The sequence below is a fragment of the Entelurus aequoreus genome, linkage group LG12 (genome assembly GCF_033978785.1).
Source record: "Entelurus aequoreus isolate RoL-2023_Sb linkage group LG12, RoL_Eaeq_v1.1, whole genome shotgun sequence".
In the NCBI taxonomy this organism is placed as follows: domain Eukaryota; kingdom Metazoa; phylum Chordata; class Actinopteri; order Syngnathiformes; family Syngnathidae; genus Entelurus; species Entelurus aequoreus.
Genome location: NC_084742.1, coordinates 1,474,515 through 1,491,912, shown reverse-complemented (window position 1 = coordinate 1,491,912; position 17,398 = coordinate 1,474,515).

Here is a 17,398-nt window from a genome sequence, read left to right as displayed (position 1 = left end):
GTGGTTTAAAACTCAAATCCGTGATCCACAATAGAAAAAGGAGAGAGTGTGGAATCCAATGAGCCAGCTTGTACCTAAGTTACGGTCAGAGCAAAAAAAGATACGTCCTGCACTGCACTGTAGTCCTTCACTCTCACGTTCCTCATCCACAAATCTTTCATCCCGGCTCAAATTAATGGGGTAATCGTCGCTTTCTCGGTCCGAATCGCTCTCGCTGCTGGTGTAAACAATGGGGAAATGTGAGGCGCTCCACAACCTGTGACGTCACGCTACTTCCGCTACAGGCAAGGCTTTTTTTTATCAGCCACCAAAAGTTGCGAATTTTATCGTCGATGTTCTCTACTAAATCCTTTCAGCAAAAATATGGCAATATCGCGAAATGATCAAGTATGACACACAGAATGGATCTGCTATCCCCGTTTAAATAAGAAAATTTAATTTCAGTAGGCCTTTAAATATTCATCACATTTGATGCATTCAATAATAAAAGATATATAACCTGTAACATGTATATACAAAATTACGTTACATTTTTTTATAAATGATGTATATACAGTATACACAGTATACATGTCAGGTGATTTGAAAAACAATATATAATGGGGGGTGTATACACTATGTACATGAACATGTACATGGTTAGAGGGTTAGGGTTAGGGTTAGGGTTAGAGGATTAGGGTTAGGATTATAATAAGGCCATGCAAAATAAGGCATTAATAAGTATTTAATAATGACTAATTAAGAGCCAATATGTGACTAATTTGCATGTTAATAAGCAACTAATTAATGGTGAATATGTTCCCCATACTAAAGTGTGACCAAGAATTGCTATTTCTTTGCGATGAGTTCACTGCAGCTTGTTGATTACATTTTGTCGCACAAAAGAGGAAACGTTTCCTTTTTTTTAAATTTTTTTTTAGCTCTCTTATTTAGCGAATCGCGTCAGTCAGCGCCAACAAAACGCTTGTCAGACGTATCGCCGTTGCCTCGGAGCGCTCGCTTTGATGCGTTGTCAAGCCAATACGGCGGCGCCTCCTGATTACCTCGCCACCTCCCGCGTGTTTATTGATTGCCAGTTAATAACGCCAAAGGTACGGCGGAATGCACTTTGCTCGTCTCGTTTGATGTGAGAGCGATGCCTCGTCAGGCGACAACAGCGCGGGTGTTGCAACGCGGGCCTATTATTATTATTATTGTGCATGCAACTTCCACTTTATTGCGATGAATGAAAAGTTGTTAGCAGAGACAAACGCCGGCAATTTAGCTGCGGGCTGTCGAGGCGACTTCGCCTTGCTGTGTGTTATGCTGACATCTCCTGGATGGCTTTCTTTGCATGTTGCTGCTTTCATGTCAGCGCCAGCCTGTCATGCTTGGATCTGTTTACGTGCCTGCTGCCTGACATCTTCACACATCCCCCTCTCGCTGACACGTCCTATATATTCTTATATATGACAGTCGGCGCTGCAGAACTCCGAAAGTAGGAAAAAAAAGGAAATGCCTTATTTGCGCTTATTTGACCCAGAGTGTGTTTACCAGGAGACCTCTTCCTGGTTCAGCAAGGATAACAGGACTGTACCGTTGTTCATCATTTTACTTGAATAGCAAAAACAGGAAAAAAAAACTTCTGCCTTTGTAGTCCGTGTCAACACCGTAGTTAAAAAGCTTCTTTTTTTCCCTCCATCTTCTTTTTATGGGACATTCATCCTCTACTGTTGCCATTTCTAATATAAAGTGGTGTAAAGTTCTTACTTATATCTGTCAGTAAACTCACCATGAAAGCACTAAAACATACCGGTGTTGTGAGTTTACATTATTCACCCAAGGAACTTTAGTTATTAGACAGTTCCGGTCGGACAGTTTTTCACGGGACACATTGTTGCACTAGCCTACCTACCTACCTGAGTACCACCGACTCAGTGGCCTAGTGGTTAGAGCAGGGGTCACCAACCTTTTTGAAAGCAAGAGCTACTTCTTGGGTAGTGATTAATGCGAAGGGCTACCAGTTTGATACACACTTAAATAAATTGCCAGAAATAGCCAATTTGCTCAATTTACCTTTAACTCTGTGTTATTATTAGTAATTAATGATATTTACACTTAATTGAACGGTTTAAAAGAGGAGAAAACACGAAAAAAATGACAATAAAATTTTGAATCAGTTTATCTTCAATTTCGACTCTTTAAAATTCAAAATTCAACCGAAAAAAAGAAGAGAAAAACTTAAAAAAAGAATTTATGGAACATCATTAGTAATTTTTCCTGATTAAGATTAATTTTACAATTTTGATGACATGTTTTAAATAGGTTAAAATCCAATCTACACTTTGTTAGAATATATAACAAATTGGACCAAGCTATATTTCTAACAAAGACAAATCATTATTTCTCCTAGATTTTCCAGAACAGAAATTTTAAAAGAAATTCAAAAGACTTTGAAATAAGATTTAAATTTGATTCTACAGATTTTCTACATTTTCCAGAATCATTTTTTTGAATTTTAATCATAATAAGTTTGAAGAAATATTTCACAAATATTCTTCATCGAAAAAACAGAAGCTAAAATGAAGAATTAAATTAAAATGTATTTATTATTCTTTACAATAAAAAAAATAAATTTACTTGAACATTGATTTAAATTGTCAGGAAAGAAGAGGAAGGAATTTAAAAGGTAAAAAGGTATATGTGTTTAAAAATCCTAAAATCATTTTTCAGGTTGTATTTTTTCTTTAAAATTGTCTTTCTGAAAGTTATGAGAAGCAAAGTAAAAAAAATAATGAATTTATTTAAACAAGTGAAGACCAAGTCTTTAAAATATTTTCTTGGATTTTCAAATTCTATTTGAGTTTTGTCTCTCTTAGAATTAAAAATGTCGGGCAAAGCGAGACCAGCTTGCTAATAAATAAATACAATTTAAAAAATAGAGTCAGCTCACTGGTAAGTGCTGCTATTTGAGCTATTTTTAGAACAGGCCAGCGGGCTACTCATCTGGTCCTTACGGGCGACCTGGTGCCCGCGGGCACCGCGTTGGTGACCCCTGTGTTAGAGTGTCCGCCCTGAGATCGGTAGGTTGTGAGTCATACCAAAGACTATAAAAATGGGAGCCATTACCTCCCTGCTTGGCACTCAGCATCAAGGGTTGGAATTGGGGGTTAAATCCCCAATAAATGATTCCCGGGGGTGGCACCGCTGCTGCCCACTGCTCCCCTCACCTCCCACGGGGTGAACAAGGGGATGGGTCAAATGCAGAGGACAAATTTCACCACACCTAGTGTGTGTGTGATTGGTACTTTAACTTAACTTAACTTAAAAGCCTACTGAAAGCCACTACTAGCGACCACGCAGTCTGATAGTTTATATATCAATGATGAAATCTTAACATTGCAACACATGCCAATACGGCCGGGTTGGATTAGTAAAGTGCAAATTTTAAATTTCCCGCGAAATATCCTGCTGAAAACGTCTCGGTATGATGACGTTTGCGCGTGACGTCACGGATTGTAGCGGACATTTTGGGACAGCATTGTGGCCAGCTATTAAGTCGTCTGTTTTCATCGCAAAATTCCACAGTATTCTGGACATCTGTGTTGGTGAATCTTTTGCAATTTGTTCAATGAACAATGGAGACAGCAAAGAAGGAAGCTGTAGGTGGGAAGCGGTGTATTAGCGGCCGGCTGCAGCAACACAAACACGTAGCGGCTACATCGTAGCCGGTGTTTCATTGTTTACATTCCCGAAATATGACAGTCAAGCTATACCATTGGCCTGTGGAGAACTGGGACAACAGAGACTCTTACCAGGAGGACTTTGAGTTGGATACGCGCTACCGTGAGTACGCAGCTGCGGCTTCCAAACATTTGATCGTTTGCCCGTACATGCGTGCCGCTATGTGCATGTCACGTACGTGACTTTGGGGAAATATATGTGCTGTATGAACTTTGGGGAGGTGAACGGTACTTTGGGCTGTGGGATTGAGTGTGTTGTGCGGGTGTTTGATTTGTATTGGTGGGTTATATGGACGGGAGGGGGGAGGTGTTTGTTATGTGGCATATTAAATATAAGCCTGGTTGTGTTGTGGCTAATAGAGTATATATATGTCTTGTGTTTATTTACTGTTGTAGTCATTCCCAGCTGAATATCAGGTCCCACCCGCCTCTCACAGCATCTTCCCTATCTGAATCGCTTCCACTGCCCTCTAGTCCTTCACTCTCACTTTCCTCATCCACAAATCTTTCATCCTCGCTCAAATTAATGGGGAAATTGTCGCTTTCTCGGTCCGAATCGCTCTCGCTGCTGGTGGCCATGATTGTAAACAATGTGCAGATGTGAGGAGCTCCACAACCTGTGACGTCACGCTACTTCCGCTACAGCCAAGGCTTCTTGATCAGCGACCAAAAGTTGCCAACTTTATCGTCGATGTTCTCTACTAAATCCTTTCAGCAAAAATATGGCAATATCGCGAAATGATCAAGTATGACACATAGAATGGATCTGCTATCCCCGTTTAAATAAGAACATTTCATTTCAGTAGGCCTTTAACTAGTGAGGAGATCCTGCTCCGTTATTGATTGAAGTAAAGTCTGGATGTCATTCAAACAGTTAGCTCCATCTTTTGACACTTCTTCCACTCCCGTCCTTGCACGCTACACCGCTACAACAAAGATGCACGGGAGAAGACGCCGTCGAAGGTGAGCCACGTAAATAAGACCCGCCCACAAAACGGCGCATCCTGAAGAGACTGTCAGAAAGCGACTTGAAGATGATGAGTAAAACATCATCTATGCAACATTTTGAGCAAAGAACCACCATCACATGTTATGTAGACCACAAGGAAGTCTTTTACATTTAGAAAAAAATAAAAATAACATGACCCCTTTAATGCGCCCTATAATCCGGTGCGCTTTTTAGACCTGACTAGACCCGCTCATCGGCAGTGCACCTTATAATCCGGTGCGCGCTATGGTCCAGAATATACTTTGTGATGGATGCACATTATATTCATTACGTTGTAACATGGATGTAGAGTGACAAAGTCTTAATGTATTCATTCATGGTGGGGGGCGGTGGCTTGTACTCTTTACCACCAGACTTTCGTAACTTAGATTCAATATCCCTCTTCAAATCAAGACTCACCTATTCCTGACTGCCTATTCATTGTAATCATCTTTTATTCTCTATCTTTGTTGTTGTTGTTGTTGTTTTATCCAATTTGATTTTATTGTTGTGATTTTGTACGGTGTCCTTGAGTGCCCAGAAAGGCGCCTTATAAATAAAATGTATTATTATTATTATTATTCATGGTGGGGGGCGGTGGCGTGTGTTGGTTTGCAGATCATGGCGGTGTTTACCAGGTATTGGCTGCACACGCCACAGATCACTTTCTTATCAGACTGTAGTCACCAGCACCCGGGCGGCCGATGCAGCACCCCCTCACCCCAGGACCCTTGGTAGGTGCTCACCTTCTGTCTATTTGGATTGCAGTTTGTATCCTCCACCAGCACATAATATTTACATCCCAAGATGGTGTCACGTTCTGGGGGTCAGTGCTGTGCAGCTTTGGGTCCTGGTCACTGCCTTATTATCATATTTGTATTTCATTTTTACCCAATTGGATTGTAACGCACCCCTTCCGTAGTCCCTCCCATCTGCAAACCCCCTCCAAAATCTCCCCGTGTCAAATTGCATTATGAACATCAAAACATTTCTGTTTACAACATCCAAGTGGTGTCAATTAAATCTGATAAATTATTCAAACATTTATCTTCTACGGCGCCGTGCCTTGGGAATTTTTAATCAAGCGAGCTATTTGCTTTAAATTAGCGGCGTCAAGCGTGCGTCTCGTGTAAAATCCCTCGTATCATTAAAGATTTATCAATCGGAAATCTGTTTGGGTTGATTTCGCTGTTAATTGGCTAGGAGGCGCGCCGAGGCCGGGTGGAGCATGACGTAGATCTGTGTCACGTGACTTTTTATCACCATTGTTGTACAGTACATAGACGTTTTATTCGATTCTTGGGGGGTAACGATTCCATTCTAATTAAATTCTCGATTCCAAGTCAATACTTTTTAATAACATTGGATGCCAGTTCTATGATTAACTACATTCCTATAAACAGTTCTAACAAATGTCTATTTTATTTCAAAGAAAACTGTTTTTTTTAATATAAGGCAACAAGAGAAGGATCCCACACAAAGTCAATCTGTACATCAGGTAGGATCATCTACATCACGGGTGTCAAAATCAAGGCCCGGGGGCCACATCTGGCTCGCAACATCATTTTATTTGGCCCCGCAAACACCTGGAAATGATATGTCAGTAAAGTACTTCATATTTTCTCACTAAATGTAATTGATTTTTTTCATTTTGACAGAAAAAATATATATGTACTGCTTGAAATTACATGCCTTTTAAACTTTAATGGTATCCATTATTGCAACAAATACTATACATGTTTTTTGTCTAAATAAAATACCTAACTTTGCAGCAAACTACCCATAAAATTAATAAAAAGGACAATTTCACTTTGTTCTTTACAGCATATTACTGTAAATTGAAAAAAACGACATCAAAATTCTGTTGACTGAGCTGCCAGTTTTTGACTGTAAAATAATAATAGATTTTATTTGTAAAAAAGCACTTTACATTGAGTAAACAACCTCAAAGTGCTACAGTGTATTAAAAAAAAATTAAAATAAAAAGATAATAAAAATAAATAAAAATAAAAACTAGAACAGCCAAATAGCTAGAAATAGTATGCATAAATCTACAAAAAGGCTTTTTTTTTTTTTTTTTTTTTAAAAAAAAAGGGTTTTTAAGCCTTTTTTAAAAGCATCCACAGTCTGTGGTGCCCTCAGGTGGTCAGGGGGAGCGGAAAATCTACGGTTGTTGTTTTTATCAGTGCATTACTGTAAATGGAAAGACGGTACATTTGTTTTTAGGGTAGAAAAACTGGCAGCGAAGTTGCCAGAACAAAAAAAGGAATGTGTACTGTTTTTCCATTAACAATAGAATGTTGTAAACCCCCCCCCCCCCCCCACCCCCCAAAAAAAACCCCACTGGTACTGTTTTTCCATTTACCGTAAAATGTTGTAAAAAAATAAAATATAATAAACACTATTTTACAGTAAAATTTTGTAAATGTAAAATTTTGACTGTAAAATAAATTTTTGTTTCATTTGACATCACATGGACAAAGATACGACTTTCTGGAGGAAAGTTCTCTGGTCAGATGAAACAAAAATTTGACCACAATACCCAGCAATATGTTTGGAGGAGAAAAGCCGAGGCCTTTAATCCCAGGAACACCACACCTACCGTCAAGCATGGTGGTGGTAGTATTATGCTCTGGGCCTGTTTTGCTGCCAATGGAACTGGTGCTTTACAGAGAGTAAATGGGACAATGAAAAAGGAGGATTACCTCCAAATTCTTCAGGACGACCTAAAATCATCAGCCCGAAGGTTGGGTCTTGGGCGCAGTTGGGTGTTCCAACAGAACAATGACCCCCAAACACACGTCAATGTTATGGGTAGGAGGGGAGATGACGGCAACAGTCACCAGGGGATGGCATTGTTCAAAGGTTTATTATATATATAGTTAATATATATATATATATATATATATATATATATATATATATATATATATATATATATATATATATATATATATATATATATATATATATATATATATATATATATATATATATATATATATATATATATATATATATATATATATATATATATATATATATATAATAAACAATAATAATAAACTATAGAATGGTGTGTGACAAAACCCAAGAGCGTATATGTTGTGTGGCTATGTGTGTGATTAGCTGTTGTGTGTGTTACCTAGTGTTGTGTTGGGCGAGAGGAGGGACAAGGCGTGAAGGCAGTCCGTGGGGCAGGCAGATGATCCAGGGCGAGAGAGAGGTGTCAGAGTCCGAGTCCATGCGAGGGGTCGAGGATTGAGGGTGGCAGTCCGCAGTCCAAAAGAGAAGCCGAGGCGCAGATTGGGTACAGAAGACTGTATTTCGGCCCGGGAAGGCAGGTTGAGCAGGCTTATGACGGCAGCTCGCTCATCACGGGCAGGTGTGCAGATTGCAGATTGTCTGCAGGCGCGAGGAGGCGCGCCTTTTTGCAGTGAAACTTGCCAAGGGACATGTAAGCAAATATTAACATTGCTGTATGTATACTTTTGACCCAGCACATTTTCAGTAGAGCCATAATAAATTCACAAAAGAAGCAAACTTTATGAATGTGTTTTTGTGACCAACAAGTATGTGCTCCAATCACTACATCACAGAAAAGATAAGACTTGTAGAAATGATTGGAAACTCGAGACAGCCATGACATGATGTTCTTTACAAGTGTATGCACACTTTTGCCCACCACTGCAGGTTTAACGCCAGACCCCACAGACTGCATCATTGGGTATAATGGAATGGAAATCGGAGGCAGATGGCGACCACATGTGCGTCTGCGGTCTCCCGAAAAGGTCAGACACAGGTCAAAGAGCAGGTCTCCCCTCTCTATTTATTCCTCATGTTCTTTCATTCCCGTGTTGTCTGGCTGTCATCGCCTCGCTTCTCGCCGAGTGCTTTCGGGGTTTGACGCGTTTCGCGCACGTTTTCCGAGCCTTTTGTCATGTGGACGTCACACATAGACTGGCTCGGACTTATGGAAGTGTGAATCTGAGACATACCCCAACCCACTTTTATTGACTTTTTATACTTTTAAATCAGTTTGTACGGTCTTTGAAGATAAATACTTATCGTAATTCTAATCTACATTCAAGACTCTTAGAGAGAAGCCAAAAATGATACTCAAGTAAAAGTACTGTTACTTTGGGGCAGTTCTCCTCAAATACTGTGTACTCTTTTTCCACTGAGGGCCACACACGGACAAATCAAAGCAAGCGGGGGCCATTTTGATATTTGTTATTTTAAAAACCAATACAATATATGTATACAAAATATACATGTAGGCCTCCACTCAGGCTTGATCCTGGGGACCCCAAAGGGTTTTGGTCAAAAAAATATTAAAACTATGTCATTATTCAGGATTATTATTTGTATTATTATTCAAGTTTTAAATCTCTAGATCAGCATTAGCTCTATCTGTCAATATCATGTTTTTAAAGATTTAAGTTGTATGCTCTTTTTGTCAAAGAAAACCCGTTTTTTTAATGTAAAAAAATAGGGATGTCCGATAATGGCTTTTTGCCGATATCCGATATTGTCCAACTCTTTAATTACCGATACCGATATCAACCGATACCGATATCAACCGATATATACAGTCGTGGAATTAACACATTATTATGCCTAATTTGGACAACCAGGTATGGTGAAGATAAGGTACTTTTAAAAAAAATAAATCAAATAAAATAAGATAAATAAATTAAAAATATTTTCTTGAATAAAAAAGAAAGTATAACAATATAAAAACAGTTACATAGAAACTAGTAATGAATGAAAATGAGTAAAATGAAGTGTTAAAGGTTAGTACTATTAGTGGAGCAGCAGCACGCACAATCATGTGTGCTTACGGACTGTATCCCTTGCAGACTGTATTGATATATATTGATATATAATGTAGTAAGCAGAATATTAATAACAGAAAGAAACAACCCTTTTGTGTGAATGAGTGTGAATGGGGGAGGGAGGTTTTTTTGGGTTGGTGCACTAATTGTAAGTGTATCTTGTGTTTTTTATGTGGATTTAATAAAAAAAAATAAAATAAAATAAATAAAGATACTTATAATAAAAAAAAACGATACCGATAATTTCCGATATTACATTTTAACGCATTTATCGGCCGATAATATCGGCAGACCGATATTATCGGACATCTCTAGAAAAAACACAAAATATGCAATATTTTCACCCGATAATTTTTTTTAAATGGAATATTTGAGATTATAAAATAATTTGAGCCTTAAAAAGGTCAATAACGCATATCGCCATTGATTTTAATTCATTATTATTTTTTGAGCGATGCCACTTAAAAACAAATCACACTAAAATGATTGGGGATCCAAAAGGGTCCTACTCATTAAAGTGTTAAAAAAATAAATCATCATTTTTTTTTTACTGTTTACTTTTAACACAATAATCTCGTGATCAACTTCAGATCTATCCGCCAATTATAAGTTGTATTGTTGTTTATGTTTCTTGTTTGTTTCATTTTAGGCCCTTCTTTAAAAAAAACACAGCTCCGTTTTTTATATGGCAAACACAAAATATGCAACATTTCCCCCAAGAATATCTCAAAGTGGAATATTTAACGTGACGTAATTGGAGCCTTGAATAGGTCAATAATTCCTAATGACATTGATTTTGATACATTATTATTTTTTGAAGAAAGAAACAGCCTGCACGGCATCTTTGTGTTATTAAGAGTAAACATTGCAACATTTTCTTGTTACATTTCACCTGTTGGCTCTTTTATACCACTTTTTATGTTTTAACATTTTTTAAATCGTATTTTTAAAATGTGCCGTGCGGGCCGTTAAAACATGACCTGCGAGCCGCAAATGGCCCCCGGGCCGCACTTTGGACACCCCTGGTGTAAATGCAATGTGTGGCGCCCCCTATTGGTTGTGCTAAATCTGCAGTAAAACTCTAAGTGTTAGCGTTTTAAATTGAAATGGAAAATGGCTGCTCCATGCAGGTGTTCGCCGCCACGTTGATGTCATTTCTCTCTCGCCGCTGATCCGTGAAAACGAGAGGGAAACGGCGGCGAAGCAAAGTTGAACGGGGGCGGGGGGGAGGGAGGGGGGGGGGGGGGCGTCTGGCTTGTAAAGCCACAAACTTTGGCGAGTTTTATGGAGGCCGTGTTTATGGGAGTGGGGGAAAAGTTCCAAAGTTGTCCGGTCAGTTTGGCTTGCAGGTGTGCATGCTGTTCACCCTCCTGAGAGACGTATGGCGTGTCCCCCCCCCCCCCCCCAATGAATGTATTCATGATATTTATATATTTAAATATATTTATAAGGCCTTAAACCCAAAGGGGTTGCAGGGTGAGGTTGGTCTTTGCATTTTGCTAATGATATGCAAATGGCGTGTAATGTTGTTTTGTTCTCTCGCAAGCACATTCCCGACGTTACGAGACTGGAGGGTGCGTTCACTGTCCGCCGGTACGGTTCCTTCGGTCAAGGGTGATCGGGATCGTGCGAACCCTGCCGTGACAAGCGTAGAGAGTACGCTGTACAAATAACACAAAAAAGAGCGTTAAAAACTACGGCAAGCACTTGTTAAATAGCAATAGAAAAATAGCGTAAAATCTAAAATATTTGATCACAAACCAAGAAACAGTAGATAACCTAAATTACTAGAGATGTCCGATATTCCGATATTGTCCAACTCTTAATTACAGATTCCGATATCAACCGATACCGATATATACAGTCGTGGAATGAACACATTATTATGCCTAATTTTGTTGTGATGCCCCGCTGGATGCATTAAACAATGTAACAAGGTTTTACAAAATAAATCAAGTCAAGTTATGGAAAAAAATGCCAACATGGCACTGCCATATTTATTATTGAAGTCACAAAGTGCATTATTTTTTTTAACATGCCTCAAAACAGCAGCTTGGAATTTGGGACATGCTCTCCCTGAGAGAGCATGAGGAGGTTGAGGTGGGCGGGGTTGAGTTGGGGGTGTATAATGTAGCGTCCCGGAAGAGTTAGTGCTGCAAGGGATTCTGGGTATTTGTTCTGTTGTGTTTATGTTGTGTCACGGTGCGGATGTTCTCCCGAAATGTGTTTGTCATTCTTGTTTGGTGTGGGTTCACAGTGTGGCGCATATTTGTAACAGTGTTAAAGTTGTTTATACGTCACCCTCAGTGTGACCTGTATGGCTGTTGACCAAGTATGCTTGCATTCACTTGTGTGTGAAAAACCGTATATATTATGTAACTGAGCCGGCACGCATTTATTGGCGCTTTGTACTTCTCCCTACGTCCATGTACACAGCGGTAGTCATAAATTTTACTTTTAGAAACCGATACTGATAATTTTGAAACTGATACCGATAATTTCCGATATTAGATTTTAAAGCATTTATCGGCCGATAATATCGGCAGTCCGTGTGTCAACCCCCCCTCCGACACACGGAGGGGGGGTTGATGTGTGGGGGGTCATTGTTGGGGGGGCGGGGTTTGGTGGTAGCGGGGGTGTATATTGTAGCCCGGAAGAGTTGGGCTGCATGGGATTCTGGGTATTTGTCCTGTTGTGTTTATGTTGTTACGGTGCGGATGGTCTCCCGAAATGTGTTTGTCATTCTTGTTTGGTGTGGGTTCACAGTGTGGCGCATATTTGTAACAGTGTTAAAGTTGTTTATACGGTCACCCTCAGTGTGACCTGTATGGCTTTTGACCGAGTATGCTTGCATTCACTTGTGTGTGAAAAAAAACGTATATATTATGTGACTGAGCAGTGCCATCATGGCACGCCCTTAATGTTGTTGTTTGGGTGAAAATGGGCAGACATACAAGAGAATGGTTGCCCTGAAATTCGGGAGTCTCCTGGAAAAATCGGGAGGGTCGGCAAGTACGACACTGTCAAGCGCGTTCATATAAAACTCGCGGCCCGCAAAATAACGTCCGCGTGTCTGAGACCCCTGCTCTAGTGCGACTTATATATGTTTTTTTCGTTCTTTATTATGCATTTTCGGCCGGTGCGATTTATACTCAAAATCCGAAAAATACGGTACTTTAACTTTAACTTTAAAACAGTTAGCTCCATCTTTTGATTCTTCTTCCACTCCCGTCCTTGCACGCCACACTGCTACAACAAAGATGACGGGGAGAAGACGCTGTGGAAGGTGAGCCACGTAAATAAGACCGCCCACAAAACGGGTCATCCTGAAGTGACTGTCAGAAAGCGGCTTGAAGATGATGTGTAAAACATCATCTATGCAACATTTTGACCAAAGAACCACCATCACATGTTATGTAGACCAGTGGTCCCCAACCTTTTTGTAGCTGCGGACCGGTTAACGCTTGAAAATGTGTCCCACAGACCGGAGAGGGTGGCGTTTTTTTGGCTTTTGTTTTTTTTCTTCCATAAAGAAATACAATCATGTGTGCTTACGGACTGTATCCCTGCAGACTGTATTGATCTATATTGATATATAATGTATATATTGTGTTTTTTATGTTGATTTAATTAAAAAAATAATAATAATAATAATTTCTTGTGTGGCCCGGTACCAATCGGTCCGCCAACCGGTACCGTTGGGGACCACTGATGTAGACCACAAGGAAGTGTTTTACATTTAGAGAAAAAAATCATAATATGACCCTTTTAATGCGCCTTATAATCTGAGCCTTTTGTATGAAAAAAGACCTGAACAGACCCGCTCATTGGCAGTGCGCCTTATAATCCAGTGCGCCCTATGGTCCGGGAAATACAGTAGCAAGTATCCATCTAAATCCACTGTGTTCATTCTTCTTCAATATGAACTGTAAATGTGTTATTAAAGACTCAATTGCGTATTCACGGGGGCGTTCAGCAGGAAACAAACAACAACATTAATTTAATAGTCGGCCGTCGTGGTCGCAACACTTAGCAGACGTCCCCTGGAGTTTTGAATTAAGTGCTGGAATTAGATTAGATGGATGGCTCCCTCCCCATGAGGCTACTGTATCAAATTAGAGAATCAGAGGCAGGCGATTGCTCCCGCTGATAGAGATCTAATTATTGCAAACACAATAAACACCTTGATTGTTTTTAATGTGTGCCGTGGCAGCCTCCTACTCCCACATCAGCAATAGACTCTGTTATATTGTGCATGGAGTCTTCTCATACACTTGGATATGTTCATTGTTTATCATAAAGTAGCAGCGGAGTGGAAAAACAAGGTGACTTTATACGCTTAATTGTGCTTCTCTGTATCCATTAAGCCATATCCAATTGTATTTACAATCCGCAAAGTATTTGAAAATGCCGTCTAAACACCATAAAATGCCACAAATTTAGACGGACATTTTTAATATTATGATCCGAATGTCTTGGGCAATTCCCGTAGATTCTACGTCACTGTAGTAACTTCTGTACTCTGACCATATTATCTAGGCTGACCATAATATCTAGGCCTGTGGTTCTTAACCTGGGTTGGATGGAACCCTAGGGGTTCGGTGAGTCGGGCTCAGGGGTTCGGCGGAGGTCAAGACACACCCGACTCATCGTGTAAATACAAACTTCTCCCTATCGGCGTATTACGGATACGACAACAGCAGAAGTCAGACTGATTTGCAGGTGTGTCATTTGTTGTGAGTTTATGTTGGTTTTGTTGTTTGAACAAGGTGATGTTCATGCACGCTTCATTTTATGCACCAGTAATAAAACATGGTAACACTTTAGTATGGGGAACATATTCACCATTAATTAGTTGCTTATTAACATGCAAATTAGTAACATATTGGCTCTTAACTAGTCATTATTAAGTACTTATTAATGCCTTATTTGGCATGACCTTATTATAACCCTAACCCTAACCCTAACCAAATTACTCTAAATTAAGTCTTTATTACTTAGAATTAGGGATGTCCGATAATGGCTTTTTGCCGATATTCCGATATTGCCCAACTCTTAATTACCGATACCGATATCAACCGATACCGATATATACAGTCGTGGAATTAATACATTATTATGCCTCTCTAATAAAACTGTTAATAAAGAGCTGATTCAGCGTATAAAAAAATATTTATCCTTGCAACAAATTGATTCTTGATAATCAGCCTTTTTGAAGTGCCATTTAATCCACTCACTGTCTCTTGCACGTTCCAAGTTGCATTAATTAAAATCATGGGCAGTATTGTCGCCACCCGGCCATCACCATGGCCATCATTTAACTGCGCTCCCTCTCCGGATCTCACGCAGCAACTCTGACATTTGGAGAATTCTTCATTAACATAATTAGACAACTTTGATGGGAGATTTGCCAAATCCTCCTTTTCTGCCGTCCCGCCTTGTTTCCCCGCGCGCTAATGCGGCGAGGATTAGATGTGACATTTCTGAGGGCGCGTTTAGCCACAAGATGCACAGTGACTGATCTATTATTGTTATGCTATTGTTATTTGCCACCAAAAGTTTGATAATTGCAAACACTTTTGACCTTTGAGGCATTTTGGAATGGCATTAAAGAATATCATTTCAAGATTCAACCAAGATGCATGATGCTTTGTGCTCCATTATGTAACCCTATGGCAAGTTTGTTATGCTATGTCGTGCTGTTACCTTCTGTTGTGTTACTTCCAGTTGTAATCCAAAGAGAGCAGTGTTTTTCAACCAGATACAGTCTGGTGTGTCGTGGGAGATTGTCTCATTTCACCTATTTGGGTAAAAAATATTTTTTGCAAAGCAGTAATTGTAGTCTGCAAATGATGTGTTGTTGTTGAGTGTCGGTGCTGTCTAGAGCTCGGCAGAGTAACCGTGTAATACTCTTCCATATCAGTAGGTGGCAGCCGGCGCTAATTGCTTTGTAGATGTCGGAAACAGCGGGAGGCAGGGTGCAGGTAAAATTGTGTCTAATGCTTAAACCAGAAATAAACAAAAGGTGAGTGCCCCTAAGAAAAGGCATTGAAGCTTAGGGAAGGCTATGCAGAACGAGACTAAAACTGAACTGGCTACAAAGTAAACAAAAACAGAATGCTGGACGACAGCAAAGACTTACTGTGGAGCAAAGACGGCGTCCGCGGTGTACAACCGAACATGATGTGGCAATCGACAATGTCTCCCACAAAGAAGGATAAAAACTACTGAAATAGTCTTGATTGCTAAAACAAAGTAGATGTGGGAAATATCGCTCAAAGGAAGACAGGAACCTGCTGCAGGAAAATACCAAAAAAAGAGAAAAAGCCACTAAAATAGGAGCGCAAGACAAGAACTAAAACACTACACACAAGAAAACAGCAAAAAAAGTCAAAATAAGTCAAGGTGTGATGTGACAGGTGGTGACGGTACACCTACTTTGAGACAAGAGCTATAGTGATGGTTATGCTTTAAAGTCATATCCAACAATTGCCACAACAATGTTTCGTTTTTTAATAAATTCTGCTGGTGGTGTGCCTCCGCATTTTTTCAACGCCAAAAATGTCCCTTGGCTCAAAAAAGGTTGAAAAACACTCCATTAGGGCTTCAGAAAATGATGCAATTTGTTATTGTTATAGCCAGACCTGTGGCTTTACTTCCTCAGACGACATCACGCGACGACCTCTGAGGAAGGCAACACTTGTAGCCCAAACCGTCAGCTAACAAATTGCATACTTCCAGTTGTGTTATTGTATGTTCCGTTAGGTATCGTTATTATCGTATACCATTTTATTGTCGCGGCTGGTTACACCACGTTGCATTTGTTAGTGTTCGCCTGTGTTCCTGTCCTGCGCTCTTATTTTGGTGGCACTTCTTGTCGTGTTGGTGTTTTTTCGTTAACTGCTTTACGCCTGCCCTCGAGCACTTTTCCCCTCACCTGTTTTCTAGTTTGTGATTAGCACTATTTAAGTTGAGCTCGCGTCGGGACATTACTTTGTGGACGCCGTCTGCTCCACCTTCATAGTAAGTGTTTATTGCTGCGTTCCAGCATTTTGTTTTGTTTCTGTCATAGTCTGGCCGCTCAGAGAAGAGAACTCCGGCTTATTAGTGATTCCCAGAGCTCCCCAAAAAAGTCTGCGGGCTATAGAGCGTTTTCTATTGGGGCTCAAGTACTCTGGAATACAGTTAGAGATGCTACCTCAGTAGAAGCATTTAAGTCCCATCTTAAAACTCATTTGTATACTCTAGCCTTTAAATAGACCCCCCCTTTTTAGACCAGTTCTCCTCTGCCCCCCTCTCCCTTGTGGAGGGAAGTGCACGCTGTCCAGAGTCGGGACCCGGGGTGGACCGCTCGTCTGTGCATCGGTTGGGGACATCTCTGCGCCGCTGACCCGTCTCCGCTCGGGATGGTCTCCTGCTGGCCCCACTATGGACTGGACTCTCACTATTATGTTAGATCCACTATGGACTGGACTCTCACTATTATGTTAGATCCACTATGGACTGGACTTTCACAATATTATGCTAGATCCACTATGGACTGGACTCTCACACTATTATGTTAGATCCACTATGGACTGGACTCTCACTATTATGTTAGATCCACTATGGACTGGACTTTCACAATATTATGTTAGATCCACTATGGACTGGACTCTCACTATTATGTTAGATCCACTATGGACTGGACTTTCACAATATTATGTTAGATCCACTATGGACTGGATTTTCACAATATTATGTTAGATCCACTATGGACTGGACTCTCACTATTATGTTAGATCCACTATGGACTGGACTTTCACAATATTATGCTAGATCCACTATGGACTGGACTCTCACTATTATGT